We start from the raw sequence: 6,000 nt of genomic DNA, 5'->3' as shown, positions 1-6,000 counted from the left end.
CTTGAAAACTCTTTTCATAAGAATCTAACCACTAAAACTTAACTTTCTTCTGAGTAAATCTGGTCATGGGCAATGCAAAATCCTTTAACAAACCATCGATAATAGCCATCCAAACCCAAGAAACTCCTGATATCTTATAAAGAGGTAGGTCTGGGCCAGTGTCTCACCGCCTCGGTCTTTTGAGGATCAACTCTATTGCCATCACCAAAAATAATATGGCAAAGAAAAGCTACTGATCTTAGCCAAAATTTGCACTAACTAAATTTAGAGAACAACTGATGGGCTCTAAGAGTCTGCAATATTATTCGTAGGTGATCTATATGATTATTTTCATTTCGGGAGTAGACAAGGATGGCATCAATAAAGACTATGAAAAACATATCCAAGTACTGCGTGAACACTCGGTTTATCAAGTTTATAAAGGCTATTGGGGCATTCATGAGACCAGAGGATATGATTAGAAACTCAAACTGACTATACCAAGTTCTGAAAGCTATTTTTGGAATCTCACATTCTCTGACTATAAGCTAATAATAGCCGGATCTACATTCTATCATATAAAAATAACTAGCACCCTGAAGTTGGTCGAACAAGTCATCAATCTTGGGAAGTGGATACTTGTTTTTGATTGTGACTTTGTTCAACTGACGGTAGTCGACACATATTCTAAGAGAACTGTCTTTCCTATGCACAAATAGAACTGGTGTACCCTATGGGGAAATGCTGGGCTGGATAAATCCCTTATCTAAGAGATCATTCAACTATTCTTTCAATTCTTTGAGTTTCGCTGGAGCCATTCTGTATGGCAAAATAAAGATAGGCTAAGTATCAGGAAGAAGGTCTATTCCGAAGTCAATCTCTCTCTTGTGAGAAACTATGGGAAGATCATTAGGGAACACATCTTGAAATTCCCTTACTACTGAAACAAACTCAAGGTTAGGAGTCTTAAAATTAGAATCTCTGACTCAGATAAGATGGTAAATACACCCCTTGGATATCATCTTTCTCGCTCTAAGGAATGAAACGAGCTGACCCCAAAGAATTATAGTACTACCCCTCCATTCAAGGAGTAGTTCATTTGAAATTAAAAACAAACTATTATATTTTTGAAATCAACTGAAGCATAGTATGAGGAGAGCCAATCCATGCTGAGAATGATGTCTAAATCCATCATCTCTAACTCCACAAGATCCACCGATGTGATTTTCTGAGATATTATGACTGTACAGTTCCTGTATACCTGCCTGGCTACAATAGAGACACCTACTGGAATTGACACTGAAAAAGGCTCTGCTAATATTTTGGGACTAACTCCAAAGTTGACAGCTATATAAGGGGTTACAAAAGAAAAAGAAGCTACAGGGTCTAATAAAGCATAAACATGTAAATGAAAAACCTACAACATACCAGTAACTATATCAGGAAAATTTTCTTGATCCTACCGAGACTGAAGGGCATACAATCTATTTGAACGCTGACCACTGGTAGCACTGGAAGTGGCACCCTATTGAGTCAGGTGGCCGAATAGAATAGATGATTGATGGGACTGGCCCTGTTGGCATAAATCCCTACCTTTCTGAGAAAATACCCAACACTCTCAAATCCAATGGCCTTGTTTGACACACCTAAAATATACATCACTGCCCACTCTACACTCACCCTAATGGATTTTACCATATTTCTGGAAAAGAGGATTTGTACGAGCACTGTTCATACTATCTTGGGATTTAGATCCTGGCACCCTATCCCTATTATCATTTTTGAACTTAGGTATTGGATCACTAGCTGAATATGGAGCTAGGACAGAAGATTTCTAATGAAACTGAGAACGGTTACCACCTTCTAACCTTGGATGACTGAAATTAAAGCTACTCATTCTATCTCTCTTATTCTTCCTCTCTATCCTTAGTCTTATGCTCCTCAATCTGGTGAGCATGGACCATCAACCTAGAAAATTCTATCTCCTTAATTAGAATTGCGATCCTACACTCCTTGGCCATACTATCAGATATACCAGACACAAACTTACTCATCTTAGACCTGCTATCAGCTACCACATGAGGAGCATACCTACCTAACTAAGTAAACTTGAGGGAATACTCTTTTACGCTCATGTTTCCCTGCCTTAAATTAATAAACTCTAACACCTTGGCTTCTCTCAGCTCCGATGAAAATAATCTATCTACGAAAGTTATAGTAAACTATTCCCATTCTATAGACCCTGCTTCTGCACCTCTATTTACCTTCCACTACTTAAACCATGTATGAGACACATCTTTTAATTGATAGGTAGCTAACTCGGCACTCTCACTAGCAGTTACCCCCATAATATTTGTTACCTTCTGGACCATCTCTAAAAATTCCTGCAAATTCTCTTTAGATTTAGATCCTAAGAAAAGAGGAGAATTCATTCAGTTGAAGTCTCAAATCCTAGCTGCGATAGTATTGGATGAAACAAAGGCTGGCTGAGCATTCTGAGTTGATACAAAATGTTATAGAGTAGTGAATGTAGCCCTAAACTCAGCATGAGAAACATGCTCATTCAAGGGATGTTCCAGAACGAGCAGAGGTGTTGGCTAGTTTATGTTTCTTCTTTTGTTTGTCTTTTTGGGAGGCATGCTCTATAAATAGATGGAAAAATAGACTAGAAAGAGATTTTAACATGATCTCATGCTCAGTTGCATGATATAAACACTAAAAAAAGCAAAACTTTTCCTAAATACCTTGTATCATCTTGCCTATAAGTGTGGCGTGCATCATACCTACGCACAAGACTCTACTTAACGCGTCTTTCAGACTTCCTAGGACACTTTAAAACCTTAAGCTCTGATACCAAATTTGTAATGCTCAAAGAGTACACCCTGGGTGACACATAATGTTTACAGTGCTGAGGGACCACAAGCTAACCCATGATCTGGTACCTGCTGTGAGCACTAAATAATACAATAACATATGCGGAAGAATAACTGATAAGCCATAAGGTTTTAGCAACTAAAAATAATACTGAATCATGAATCTAAAAAATAACTATCTAAAACTAATAAAATAAAGATGAACTGACTGACTAACTAAAATGTCTGAAAGCCTCTAAACTGACTGAATATGAGTTGATGAGATAGGCCCCAACTAACTTTAACTAACTACTAAACTGAAAACATGAAATAAAATAGTTTGTCCTTGAAATATGATGACTCAACATTGCTATGGCTAATAGTGTTGAAAATCTATATGCTGGGAACTGTGCATTCAAACCTATGATATTATACATCATAGCACAAAAAAAGAGTATGCGATTAGTATTTTGAATGTACTGGTATGCTAAATAAGGTAGGCTGATATGCATGGTTTTATGAACATGAATAATAACTTTTTGAATATATATATTTAATATAAAGTACTGAATAGAGTGCATGAAATCTATAGATATTAAGGATGCCTGAAATTTGTAAGTACTGAGGATGCATAACCAAGCATATAATATGTTCTAAATATAATCTGTAAATACTAAAATACCAAAATCTGATAACTGAATCACTAATATCTATATGTTGTGGTTAAGCAGCTGAAACTGAATTACTGAACTGATTACTGGACTGAGACTGTGAGAGGTATCATCTAATCGACATGCCCTAATCTAAGCTAATCGGGGTCCAACCTAAAACCCTAGTTGGAAGGGTGTCCGTACTTTTCCACGGGTACTAACATCGGCTTGTGGATCCACTTTACTGATGTACTGTCCCGAAGGACTAAGCGTGTCAATCCTAAACTGACAGGTGACCCCTGTGAGGTAGTCAAGACTAATATGATAGGTGACTAGCTATGTAGTTCTAGAGTACAGGAACTGCTACTAGCGACTCTACCTATCTAATGGGGAAGCCTCCATCCATGCACTTGCTCGGTGCTAAATCCTAATCCCAACTGAACTGAATCTGAATGCTGAACTATTCTAAGTTAACTAATTTTGATGACTGACTAAACTGAAAATGGTCATATCATATTCTTAAACTATTTTGAAGATACTGAGACTAGGTAAATAGCTAAGTTTTTGGGTATTCATAACCCCCAGGATTCAATAGCAATAATAGTAAAATAGTACTAAACTTTAAAGACATAACATGGGAACATTTATTAAAATTTCATTCTTGTAGGCATTTCATCAAACTTGGAGCAATAGCCTAATTTGGAGTAATAGCCTAATTTCAACATCAAATACACTTAATCATGATTTAATTCAGGAAATAAGAATATTAAAAAATGTGGGGTTTGATAACAACAACAATTTCATGTAAGAATGGTATGAAATCAAGATTGATGGAGATACATGATTGAAATCAAAATTTAAAGTCATAATAACATTGAAAAGATCATAACTTTGTATTTAAATTGGGTACTTGGGCTCCATAGGTGAAAGGAACCCATGGATGAATGCTTAACATACCTAGGTTGATGAATTTGTGAGAATTGATAGTGAGTTTTTGGGATTTGATCTTGAATATTTGAAAGCTAGGGTTTGTTCTTGGAAGAGAATTAATTTAATTTGAGATAATAGTGAAATAATGAGTAAATAATGTTTTATTAGGACTTAAATCCCGTGTTTGGATGGATTTGGGGCTTTAGAAAAAGACTAAACGGTCCCTAAAATTTAAGCGACAAAACTGACAATCCAGATTTTTGGCTCTGGTGTGATGCAGTACGATCGTGTCGGGCCACTAAAAAACTGACGAGCCCCATTTTTCCCAGTAGCACAATGCGGTGCTATTGCATTACGCCACTAGAAACTGATAATTCCAACTTGGACTTTTGGCATGATGCGATGGATATCGTGGTACCTCACTGGAAAATGACAATTGTGAAATGACCCATCGGCGCGATACAGTGCTTAATGCGGTGAAACACTGGAAAAAGACAAACGCAATTTTAGGGTTCACCGCGACGCGGGGCTGCTTGCATTAAGCTACTGCTTTCACTAAAAGTTCCATAACTTCTCACCCGAGTATGAAATTTAGGCAAAATTTATATCGTTGAAAAGATAATTCAACTTCCTACCAATTGGTTGGTCGTGAGATGGAAAATTCTAAGTAGAGCAAAATATAAGCTTGTTTTAAGTTGACTAAAGTAACATTCTTATAAAAAATTAAATCGATAAGGATTATTTTGATTTGTCTAACAGCTGAGAGTTATTTGTGACCTTAATATACATCAAACTAACTCGTACAACTATCAAAGAACCTTAATGTACTATGTATGAGCTTGAAACATGACTCTAGCATTGGCTTAGATTTTTTGGGGTATTATATGAAATGATTGACAAAAACAAGATATAAACTGCATGACACAATCAGAGATGATAGAGACAGGCTCCCTATATAGCTTCCTAATCTCATGAAGATACAACCTAACATAATCCTAAACCAAAAAGTTAGTCCTTACTGGAAAAAAGTGAGCCGACTTTGTCATCCTATCCACGATGACCCAGACCGAATCAAACTGATTTTGAGATCAAGAAAGACCTATAACTAAAACCATGTTTACCACTTCCTATTTCTATTCAAGCAACTCAATTTCTTGATACAACCCTCCGAGCCTTATATGGTCAACCTTCACTTGTTAACATACCATGCATTTGGCCAGAAAATCATCAACATCCCTCTTCGTACCATTCTAACAATACATCTCCTTGAGGTAATGATACATCTTCATCAAACCAGGATGAACAACATAGCATGGTTCATGTACCTCAGCCAAGATTCTTTCTCACAAACCATCATCGTAGGGAACAAATAACCTCCCTTGTTACTACAATGTATCATCACCACTAATCTCAAAGGCCATTACCTTCTGCCCACCAACATCACCCTTGATCATTAACAAAACAGGATCTAACATCTATTTTTCCTTAATTACAGCACCAAAAAACAATTGTACGACCTTTTAAACGAACACAAAACCATCCTCAAAGTCCAAGAAGCAAACTCCAAGGTAAGTGGAAGAGTTAAGAGG

The sequence above is a fragment of the Capsicum annuum genome, unplaced genomic scaffold (assembly GCF_002878395.1).
Source record: "Capsicum annuum cultivar UCD-10X-F1 unplaced genomic scaffold, UCD10Xv1.1 ctg995, whole genome shotgun sequence".
Lineage (NCBI taxonomy): Eukaryota > Viridiplantae > Streptophyta > Magnoliopsida > Solanales > Solanaceae > Capsicum > Capsicum annuum.
This window is presented reverse-complemented; position numbering follows the sequence as displayed.